Raw genomic sequence first — 12,134 nt, forward strand, 5'->3', positions numbered from 1 at the left:
AACAAAGTAACTGTATTCTAAATACCACTTTTTTAAACGGTAACTGTAACAGAATACAGTTACTCATATTTTGTATTTTAAATACGTAACGGCGGTACATGTATTCCGTTACTCCCCAACACTGCTCATAAAGCATTTTGCCCCCAAATTTCTCACGCATTTCCACAACGTTTCTATGGTAATTTTTTCTTTCTTTCTAAACCGAAGCAAAGAGTTTCCTGTTGCAAATATGGTTACTGCTTTAATTAAGCCACGAGTGTTCCAGTCCTGTGCTACAAAACAACAAGACGGTGTTTCCTGGTGTGCTGCTCAACCTCTAACATGGTCTTTAATTGGGTTTCAGGCCTGTCTGAGAGAGTGGTTCAGCATGACAGAGCCTCAGACTTAGTGTGAAAACTACCTCGTCCCATCATTCTCCAGGCTGATCTGTCTGGATAACGGGAATTCACACGGGTCCCACGAGCCCTCTGCTCGGTCGTATCTCAGGCACCCTTAGATTAGTCATTTACCCACATGTCCCTGTCTGTCTTCAGTTTTACCGTCATGCTTTGTCTCGCTTTCTTCTTGCCCTGCTAGAATCAGGCGGGTATATCCCAAACAATCTACAAAACATGTTCTGATAACCTTATCAAGTCTTTTCTCTAAATCCCAAATATGGGAAAACAAATCTATCTTATCACTCTCCAGTGCAGTGGTCTATAACCAGAGACTGTTGTTCGTGGAAAATTTATTGTTTTGTGCTTTTGTTGGTAGTCTCTAATGTGACCGTGGCAGATGTGAGCATCGTGGTGTAAGCAGGCTTCAATTTGTCACAGATATGCCTCCGTTTTAAAAGTTGTGTCTGTGTTTGCCCTCGTGTTGCAGATTTGCTACTTGCTGTGCCTGAAACCCGGGTTTGCTGCAAGATTTGATGTTAAAGGTTTCGGTATATCCAGCAGATACAAAAGTGTTCAGAAAAGATCCGAACCTCCTCGCATGATGGCAGAAATAGCACAGGCTCTTATGTTGCTGGAGCCTGTGTAGTGGACATCAAGGACTACAGACAGACCTCATGCCAGGACTACTGATGAAGTGTTGTCTGCAAGGGGAGGATGAGTCGAATGTTTTTGATTATCCGGTGTCGATAGCGTTTCAAACGAGAACCAGCGTGAACACCTTGTGCCGCACAAATGAACTCGCTCAGCTGGTCAAAAGGCAAATGTTGGGTTTTTTCCTTTTGCTGTAATGATGTGGAATATTAAGGTGATTAAACTGCAGAGTTCAGGTCACATGGGTCGCAGCGCGTCCATGTTCGCTCTTCAGCTCCTTCTGCAAAATCAGAGATGGATGAAATCCTCATGAATGGATTTAACTGTGCACTCGTCGCCGTTTTCCTTCATAGGGTGAATCACACGTATTTATCAGCGCGAGCAGTTTAGCTCTGCCGCACCTTCTGATTTCAACAAGAGCAGCTCAGGCAGTGAAGTGGTCGTGAACTGCTGTTTATGAAACCATCGACTCGTTTCAACAGCCGAAATACGTAAACAGCAACAATCTGCAGGTGTTTAAAGAGGGCGTAATCACGTTTTCATTGTGAGGGCCGCTGCCGAAAGACGCGCTCGCAGAAAAGTGCAGGTACGGTTTGAATGTCGTGCAAAGGAAAACTGATTGCAGGACATGTAATGACAGCTTCTGTTAAGAGAGCGTAATATATCTAGAGCCTTATGATTTCACAGATTTTACAGTTCGCTCTCAAGAGCCACACGTAATATATCCCTGCTTGCCCTTACTGGAGTCCTGTTCTTCACTGCTGATTTAGAGCAGCTATAAATCCTGAAGAGGCTCCTGTATTTGAGGGGTGGTGAAACTACACCCATAAATATACTGAATTTAGAGCCACGACCTTTGGAAGTCAGTCTGAATGCCCTTTTATGAAGTTTGTTAACTTACAGCTCTCCTCTCTAGTTAGTATTTGTACTTCTGTGTTTTTGTGCTTCTTGGCTACGTGACCAAATGGGGCCAACGCAGGTTGCAGTAAATAAAGAAGCTGTTTAGTTAGAATGAAGATGTCCCGACATGCTGGTTTAGCTGCTGGCAGGCTTCACACATGCTAGCTCAGGGCGTTTATGCGCTTGTAAAAACGCTATGACTTGACCTCGTGTGACTTTGTGAGCCAGAATGACCCCTGAGTGTGTTTGTCAGCGGCTTTGGCTCCTGCTTTGAAGCCCCACTCTTGGGTAAATGATGGGCGGAAGGAAAACTGTAATAAAAGACATCTTATAAAGGACTATCAAATTAAATCAGTGATATCAACTCAACCCCAAACCCCCCCTTGGTGCATTTTTTATATTACTTACCCATGCCTCTTATTCGGTTTGTACCTTAATTTCAAGACAACCCCCTCCAAACACACCAGTACCACCACCATTATTTAAAATAGCCAGCATGCAGTAAATAATTCAATTCAATTCAATTTTATTTATATAGCGCCAAATCACAACAAAAGTCGCCTCAAGGCGCTTCATAGATACAGAGAAAAACCCAACAATCATATGACCCCCTATAAACAAGCACTTTTGGCGACAGTGGGAAGGAAAAACTCCTTTTTAACAGGAAGAAACCTCCAGCAGAACCAGGCTCAGGGAGGGGCGGGGCCATCTGCTGTGATTGGTTGGGGTGAGAGAAGGAAGACAGGATAAAGACATGCTGTGGAAGAGAGACAGAGGTTAATAACAGATATGATTCAATGCAGAGAGGTCTGTTAATACATAGTGAGTGAGAAAGGTGACTGGAAAGGAAAAACTCAATGCATCATGGGAATCCCCGGCAGCCTACATCTATTGCAGCATAACTAAGGGAGGATTCAGGGTCACCTGGTCCAGCCCTAACTATACGCTTTAGCAAAAAGGAAAGTTTGAAGCCTAATCTTAAAAGTAGAGATAGTGTCTGTCTCCCGAATCCAAACTGGAAGCTGGTTCCACAGAAGAGGGGCCTGAAAACTGAAGGCTCTGCCTCCCATTCTACTTTTAAATACTCTAGGAACAACAAGTAGGCCTGCAGAGCGAGAGCGAAGTGCTCTAATAGGGTGATATGGTACTACAAGGTCATTAAGATAAGATGGGGCCTGATTATTTAAGACCTTGTATGTGAGGAGCAGGATTTTGAATTCTGGATTTAACAGGAAGCCAATGAAGGGAAGCCAAAACAGGAGAAATCTGCTCTCTCTTTATATAAATAAGGTTGATAACCATGAGCGACATCTGAAACTCTTAAATGAGAACTTCCTGCTGTGACATGTGTGAGGGCTGCAGACAGATGGAGGAGTGAGAATTTTGGGCATCAGACGTGATTCAGACGAAGTTATTCCAGAAGTAAAAGTTTCAAACACACACATACAAATGTTGGTGCGGACCTTCTTTTTAAAGGTAAGATGATTCGCTGGGGGGGAAAACACATGTAACATGGAAGGCCATCAAGGTAAGCCTTAGGCTCTGGATTATAATGAACAACGCCAAATAAATCCCTGATAAACTGAGTTAAATTCAATTTCAACTTTCTATTCATGAGCTGGAATCCTTGAACCAAAGGGAATCTTAAGATAAGTGTCCCATGATTTATAAAAAGAAGAAGAAAGTCCTTCATACAAAAATCAAACCAAACAACTGTTGCTCTCTTTGTCAGATAAGTACTCTGGAGTTGTGCATAACCTTGGATGAGGCCATTGTATCAGAGTAAAACTGTGTTTTGTCACATAACAATCTGCCGAACCTAGAAGGCAGCAAGTCTAGTCTGAGTAAGAGCTGCATAAAGAATTCAGTTGGAGCAGTAGTCGTGTCATCAGGGCATGACTAGCGTGTTGGTCAGGGAATTTAAATGCCAGGTGGGGGTCAGTTGAAGCACTAGCTGAATAATGTGGCACAAATGCATACACATGAGGGCTGAGTCTCGGGGAAAGGAACCACTGCTGTGGCCTGCTCGGAGAAGTGCACTTTGGGAAGGCAAACATGCAGCAGATGGATCCTTCTCATTTGTGTGTACTGCCACTGCTGGTGACCCATTGGGAAATGCTTCTTTACTGAATTGAGGAGCATCAAACGCTTCATTGGAGCAGAGAAGGAAGTCTGTGCTACCCAATGCATCTCAGTCCAATTTTTACATTCTTTGTAATGGAAACTGTGGAAATGGTGTCGATGTGACAAACAAACCGATTCAAGTCTGACTGGTGCTTTGCAAAAAACTCATCGCATTTAAAAACATGCTGAATATTTCCAGTGTTCTGACAGACCTGCTGTCACTAAGATGCTTTACTCTTGTTTGGAGGAACAGGGCTGGTAATCAGATTTTTACTTAACATTTATTGGAACTAGATAATCTAGACAAAACAAATATTGTGTTGCTGTGAGCCTCACGCTCACGTTCTGGGTTTGTGCACTTTTAATAAATTCAGCTCCCTCTTTTCCTTTACACTGATACTCTTTGCTCCCACATTTAAACGTGCTTGTAGGGCTGCTCGATTATGGCAAAAATGATCATCACGATTATTTTCACTGAGATCTCGATTATTTGACGATATTTATTTAACAATAACAATGTGTTGAATAATGACTTTAAAGATTGTCAGAAAATAATATAAAATAGTGCAAATACTGATAACAGTGCAAATGTTTGCAATATAAGAAATAAATGAAAAATGTAAACATCTATGTTTAGTGAAGTTTGCAGTGTTGCTCTGTGGTGCAGCTACGACACTGTAGCAAAGTTTACACACTGTGTCTACTTGATCCACGTCTGACTCGAACCCATAAAGTTTTTATTTACCTCTTTTCAACCAACAGCAGTCACTCTCCTCTCCAAATAACTTCTGCTGAGCTTTCCGAGCTTCCCTCGGGTCCTCCTAACCAGCGGTCCCCAACCCCCGGGCCTCGGACCGGTACCGGTCCGTGAGTCGTTTGGTACCGGGCCGCGAGAGTTGAGGCTCAGGTGTGAAATGTATAGTTTTCAAGTTTTTATCGGTTTTCAGCGTTATTTTGTTATCGTTTTTATCGTTTACTCGGTTTTCCTGGGTCTTTTCACGTGTGTTATGAATAAATCTTCTTTTTTTCGGTACCGGTACTAGTTTTATTTTGTTGTATTTATCCGCGACACCTTAAGGGCCGGTCCGTGAAAATATTGTCGGGCATAAACCGGTCCGTGGCACAAAAAAGGTTGGAGACCGCTGCTCTTAATTGTTGTGACACGTGTTCGAAATGCAGAGAGGTGCGCTCGATTTGCCACACGGAGCAGCGCGAGATGAAGCACGAGGGAGGGGCTAATAATCGGCTCAGTCATTTTTAATGATCGTTGATCGTAATCGTGATTAAAATTCGATTAATTGAGCAGCCCTACGTGCTTGGTGGCTACTGGAGGTTTATTTCTGGTTTATTCAGCTGTTTGGATTCAGAGAGTTAGCAGAGTTTGAGCAAACCACAGAAGTCAGTGAGCCGTCACGTTAAATACTCATGATCACAGAATTATGACTGTGCCACGCAGCCCTAACAGGGACTGCCCCACATCAAGCTGTTTAGGACGACTCGTGGGATCAGGACACTACTAATAAAACAAAGCATGCAGCTTCACTTTAAAGTGAAACAATAATCACAGTTTACTTTGCTAAAAAAACTGAAGCTGTGTCACGATTTGTAATATTTTACCTTTCGGATCCTTGCAGTAAACCCTCCCCGCTGTGCGGGTATCACACTGTGATAACGCGAGGCGAGAAGCCTTGACCTCTCTTTGATAATCTCTAAACGTATAGCGATTTAACATTCAAGTCTGGCTGTGACCATTTGTTAGGGACCATGAAACAAAATTTACTATTTGATGGTCATCGCAGCCATTTCATTACCGCAAGATGTCCTTGCTTTTTTGTGTGTGACCTAAAAAGCACTCCCCGTTTCTCTCTCCCACAAATACAAACACACACGGCGACGCACACACACTGCCCGGCCTCGGGGCTATCCGATATTAGACAGTGAGATGACACTGTGTGCTTGCGAGTGCAGTCAGCCGACATGTGCAGATAATGTGAAGTCAATAATGCTTTATGAAAAAATGGGATTTATGACCTTGATGAGCCCCATGGAGCTTAATTAGGCCTAAGGGTTGATTTACATACAAGTGTACATGGAACCTGATGAGGTTGTGTTTTCCTGCCGTTGTTGTGCATTTTGATTCTGTCTGGCATTCAGACTCGAGGCATTTGTTCAAACTCTTACGGATCAGAAAGAAAATACAATAAATGCTCGGGTGCTTGGTTTCCACAGGATTATATTTCCTTCCTATGCAATGATGGTATTTCTAGTGCAGACAAATGTCTACAGGTGCTGGTTGGAGGAAAAAACTAAACGGGGGGGTGGGGGGGGAGTCTGTGACAGGTTAAAATCCTGTTTAAGGAAGCCCACCCAAACCAAAAGGATGGAAAATGTTTTTTTCTTCTCACAGTACCTATTCAGAGGAAAATGACAAGATCTTTTTCAGAGTCATGTACCTATATCAAAGATGCTCCTGATAGCCCCCCTGCTGTTGCTATGGAAGTAGCAGAGATGTAAATGAACTGGAGTGAACTGGATGGTGGAGAATACAAATGAGGTTGGAATGCTCATTCTCCTGCTGCTCTTTGCCTCTTGTTCTTCTCCCAATATCTTTCTCTGATCCTGTCTCCCTCTCCATGTGCGAGTAGGTTTTAAAGACTAAATCACTTTATTATATTCTGCATATATACATATATATATAAATTCAAACACCTTAATTATATACAGATGTTTTGGGCTGAATTACAGATGAAACATCTACACGTGTAACTGCTGTTAGCTACAAAATAAGCTAAAGTTAATATGAAGGAATTCCAAAGAACGTTAATATCTGTCGAGCCAGTGCAATTCTTCTTTACAACGGCCACACAGAGTCTGCAGTCGACCACATCCTGCTGTTTGCAGGATATATGCAATATTTTCTTTCTTCTCCTCCCCTGCATGGACCTGACTTCTTAAGAATACATGCTGCTGTAAAGGATATCTCTGGATTATAGAATCAGCACTGTGGGAAGAGTTTTGACTTAAAGGTTTCTTTTCCTTCGCAGACTCGAAGGGAAAAGGGGAGGGGGCTCGGGGGTGCCAGAACCTGGGGGACTCAAGCTGTGGTTCCTGTGGCTCCGAGCTAATGCTATAGGCCATACTTTCCTTTCACCCAAAATCCCCCCAGCAAGCGACCTTGTCGGCTCAGGAGCGCAGAATAATGGCTGTCCGAGCGGCGACGCTAGCTCATTTACAAGCAGCTGTTTAGCTCTCATCAGAGCAGCGAGGAAAACGGCAGACGACAAGCATCGGGAGCGTCCCCGTCACACTTCTCATTGGCTCTCGACAGAAAAATTATCTGGTGTGACATCAAAATAATCTCGAGTCCTCTTTTGTGCTCGGAGCACAATGATGACTGAATAGAGCTTTTGATCAGCCGCTGCCTCGCCCCTGGACTAACTCTGGAAAAAGTAGAACTGGAGTTGCAGACAGTCGTTTTGATTTAAAAACCATTTGCTGGATGCAATATCGCTGTGATGAAAAGCAGACTACTCTCATTTATGCATTAGGGTTGGAGCAAAGAAATACTGGAAAAAAAACTGTATTTCATAGAAAGATAGTAAGTTTGGTGTTCTGATTAAATGCAGCCGTTTCGACTGCACGTTCTTTATGTCTGTTATCCGGCTTGATGAGACGACACAGTCTCTACATGGCTGAAAAAGACTCTAATGTCTCCTCGTTTGTGTGAAATAGGAAGACATTTTCGTCATTACCTCTGCTTCAATGACACTCGTATCCTAACAGATGGTCACTTTCCGATTGATTTGGCTCATCTGTGAGAAAAATGAATTAAAACATTACGGCAACAAGACGGCGCTTAATCGGCCGCCCTTACATATGGGAGGTTTCTCACAGTTCTTCAGCCTCAGCTTCTGCACGTGCTTAAAGTCATTGCAAAGGTTAGTCTGGGTAGTAAAAGCCGGAGTGGAAACCCTTAAATAGAGGTTTCTCACTGGCTTAATAAAGTGCTATAACCCATGGAAACAGAGGTGCTATACACCAATCAGAGGCAATTACTAGCATGTTCCAACACCATTTACAGCGTTTACAAGCACATGTCAAAAGGTTAAGTGCTCAGCAAACAGATGTTTTATGATGTTCACTTGTTGACTGGGAAATGCACGACATTTTTAAGGTTTACTGTCGAATCACATTAAAGAAAGGGTAGAGCCCTGACTGAATGCTTTACTGTCGAATGATGTCAGTAATCCTCGCTCTGCTCCGTGACAGCCGATGACGATGAGCCGGGCTGGTCTTCTTGTGGTCGTGGTGGTTGATGGCTGACCAGAATTCCTGATTAGAAAGTGTCAACAGGGCCAATAATGTCTCTGCTCCCATCATGTTGCCATGGTGACAGGACTGAGCTTTCCATATTATATCTTTTTTTTTTTGGTCTATGCCCTAAACTTTCACTCCCTGCTGTTTAATTAATGGCGAGAATGCTTCAAAAATTCTCCGTCTTCATGTTTAATTGATATAAACCTATCTTTTAAGAGCTTGTATACATTCGTGCACTATCTTAAAGTGAAAGCACATCAAAGCGAGTAAAATAGCATCTCGTATTTTGAGATCTCTATCAGTGACGATGGGGCTGCCGGGCTTCTTTTACGACCACGTGGCCGCACATCTAAAAAGTCTTTCCAGGCGCAGACTTGTGATTGTGTTTTTCTGTCCGTGAACCATCAGCGTACACTCGGGTGGCGCCATTTTGTCTGCTCAGCAGCCTCTTTGTAGAGCGCTCCGAGGTAAAGAGGTTCCTGAAACATAATATAGCAACAAGTGCCCTCAGCTCCTCCAATTAACTGCTGAGATCTGTCTGGGTGGGTTTTTAGAACATCAGCAAGAGTGCGCAGGGAAACCAAAATAGATGCTTTACGCCGTCAATATTTTAGCATCCGCCGTGTATCGATATTCTCGACATGTTTTACTGTCACCGTATGGAAAGTAAATAATTTTCATATCATGCATTCGCTGAATAGTTATGCTAATGGCCCCATGAGCAAAATAATGATTACTTTTCTGGCTCATTTGAATAATGAAATCATTTAGTTAAGTGAGACAGTAAGCATTGGATTTGTTTATGTTAGATTCAGTGTGATCATATTATTCTCTTGTAATTGCGACGCGTGATCGATGGTGTTTTGGTTCCTTCATACTATCTATATGAAAACAGACAAAGAGGATTTATTTTCAGGACTGGCACAAAGCCTCTATTAGACAGTAGAAAAGAAGCTAAGAAAACATTATGTAAAGTGCACGTTAGTCTCTCAGCATAGCAGAAAATAAAAGATTTTTGTGGGGCCGATCTTGGTCAATACTTATTTAAGTGAAACAGTGACAAATGCGTTTGTGAGGGGGACAGATTTTCTGAGGATCTCATCCAAAACTGAATAAATGAAATGAAACACTTGTACAAACAATACAACATTACTAACTTAATTGAGAAATAAGGACTCCCATCTATTCCACTGACGTTTGTTTACAGAACTATTGTTTGTCCCCCCCATATTGATTTATCTTTGTCACCCATCTCCCCGTGAACTAAAAATACCATCTGACACCAGAGAGAGGGGGAAAAATCAGCCTCGGGCCTAATCAATCGAGAGAGGCTTTTTGAGGTTGTTTACGATGCTGCTTTTGGTTCATGATGCACAAGCCCAGCTGGTGAATGAAGTGAGTTTAGAGGACAGCAATTTTAGTAATATGAGCAAGAAAATAATTTCACAGTGTGTTTTTGTAGAAGTCGTGAGCCTACATTTATCTCCTCGTTGCTCCGGATGCTGTTTTCCTACTTAAGCGCAGAGACTGCATCAGCTCTAAATCATAACCAGAAGATTGTAAAGGCAGAGTGAATTAAGTGTTTTAACAGTGATCCAGAAACGCAGAGCATCAGTGGGTTTGGCTGTGGATTTGGAGATCAAACTGAGAGGTCTTACACATGGCCAAAAAAACAGAACACTTGGAGCCTGTCGCTACCCGATCCGTACCGGAAACCCGATCGGTACCCCGCCTGCGCAAATCTTACGTCACTTCCTCTCTTTGCCAACATTGCGACATTCAATATATTTGAATGATACGGTTAGCGCCCAGTTAGCTCCTAGCATTTCTCAACAGCTCTGCCTCCTTTTCGACTGCCCGGGACATTTAAACAATGGATAATCCGTTTACAAACAAATTCATGCTTTTCTCCTCAACAGAGAGCGTTCCCCGATTGAACAACAGCGCCGTAAAATAAGAAGAATGGCGCCTAATTACAGACTTAATAATATTGACTTAGCAATGTGTCACGTGAAGATTCATCAGCCAGATTAAGTGTTTACTGACAATTGACAGTGATAGCGGACATCATCATCACTATTCCAGTCAATCCTCTCCACACAGACAAGCATAAACACACTCGACTATCACTAAATCAAATTTAACACACGTATGACGCCAATTCAGTTTACAATAGGGTTCATTCGCTCGGTCAGCAGGTGGCAGTATCCTCGTACACTGGGGAGTAAACTGCCATTAAACGAACAGAAGAAGAAGAAAACATCTGCACATGCGCAGTAAGGATCGGGGAGTCCCGATCCGTAACTATCTTTTTATTTTTCGTTTTTGTCTTCATTGTACTGAAATGCTTCATTATTGCAAACACAGATATACTTATTATTCTTAACATCTTAACAGATACTCTGACCCATAACCATCGTAAAACGCTACGACCGGAAGTAGACACCTTTCGCGCATGCGGGGTACCGATCGGGTTTCCGGTACGGATCGGGTAGTGACAGAGCCACAAAGTTTAACGTATCCCACCCAGTCATGCTGATCTGCTGCCCGCTCACCTTTATATTAAGGCAGGGGAGCAAAAATGTGTTAGCTTCAGTTATTGAAATCACGTTTTAAAATGATTTTTATTCCTCACATGCAGAAAAAAAGCAAAAGCTGTCAATTCTTCATTTGATGTGACAACAGCTGACAGAAAAGCAATAGATGAGTTTCCATTACACATCCACCACGTTTGTGACATGATTTAAGCGTAAAATTGCGATACGGGTTTGAGTGATGTTTTACATAGGCTCTTGTACTTACTACACATCATATTTCAGTCTTTTGACAAAGCTGGAGTACATTGACACGAACTCAAGATTGGCTGTCAAGTCCTGTTCTTAACACGCTGTGTTTCAGGGCTTTTTTCTCTCAAGCCAACATCTCTGATATATTGTTTATCACCTTAAGCGTTCTTTTCGACTCGAGAGAGAAACAGGCTGCAAAAATGAAATACAGCCAAAACCCATCATATTTGAAAGCCTTTACTTTTTCATGTCTATTGGTCACATGAGAAAGTTTGCTGTCAAAAAGTGCAAGTGGAGGAAAAAAGATCCTTCCCTGATGATTTTATGCTCCCAAGCAAATAAAAGTCTTTTAGTGATAGGCCAGGGCAGCAGCCCTCATCCATACAGATCCTTTGTTTACCCCGAGCTCCTCACCGAGCACCTTCACAAACAGGCCTTTCACCTGATTGGCTCACAAACGGTGGATCTGGCAATGCAAGCTGACATTTATCTTACTTTGTAAAATAGCACAGGAGCATTACGAGGCAGAAAAAGCAGAATGCTAATCCCCCGCTACTGTAGCTTTGCGTTTAAATCACACTAAGATAATTGCGTTGGTAATTAATTGATGAATCATTCAGCAGGGTACAATGAACTTAGCCTTTCTTGACCAATTTACTCGGTGGCTTTAAGTAAACAGCTGCCGCAATGCCGTGTCACACAATGCCTCATGAAGTAATAAAGTGCTTCATAATTCCAAACAACTGCACATATGGATCGCTGGACTTGTCCAGGAGCCAAACGAATTAGTGCATTAGAAGTGGCGGCGGCGGCGTGCTTTATTTTCTTTTGCAACTGTGAATAAAGCTCATTAAGGAAACGCGTCCTTCGGAAACAAAGCCATCAACCACGTTGCATGAACAGTGACGTTTAAAGCACTATAAGGCGACTGAAACTGTAGTTTTTATTCAGCCGTGATTCAGAGTCTGCAGAGAAGCAT

General features: G+C 42.6%; 1 protein-coding gene across 15 annotated transcripts in view; it reads left to right on the forward strand.

Moving 5' to 3' along the window:
- adgrl2a (adhesion G protein-coupled receptor L2a) overlaps positions 1-12,134 on the forward strand; it is a 102,759-nt gene that overhangs the window by 26,376 nt on the left and 64,249 nt on the right. The gene's annotated exons all lie outside the window — the stretch shown is intronic.

Source organism: Neolamprologus brichardi, chromosome 15 (assembly GCF_056152115.1).
Source record: "Neolamprologus brichardi isolate AB-2024 chromosome 15, ASM5615211v1, whole genome shotgun sequence".
NCBI classification, from domain to species: domain Eukaryota; kingdom Metazoa; phylum Chordata; class Actinopteri; order Cichliformes; family Cichlidae; genus Neolamprologus; species Neolamprologus brichardi.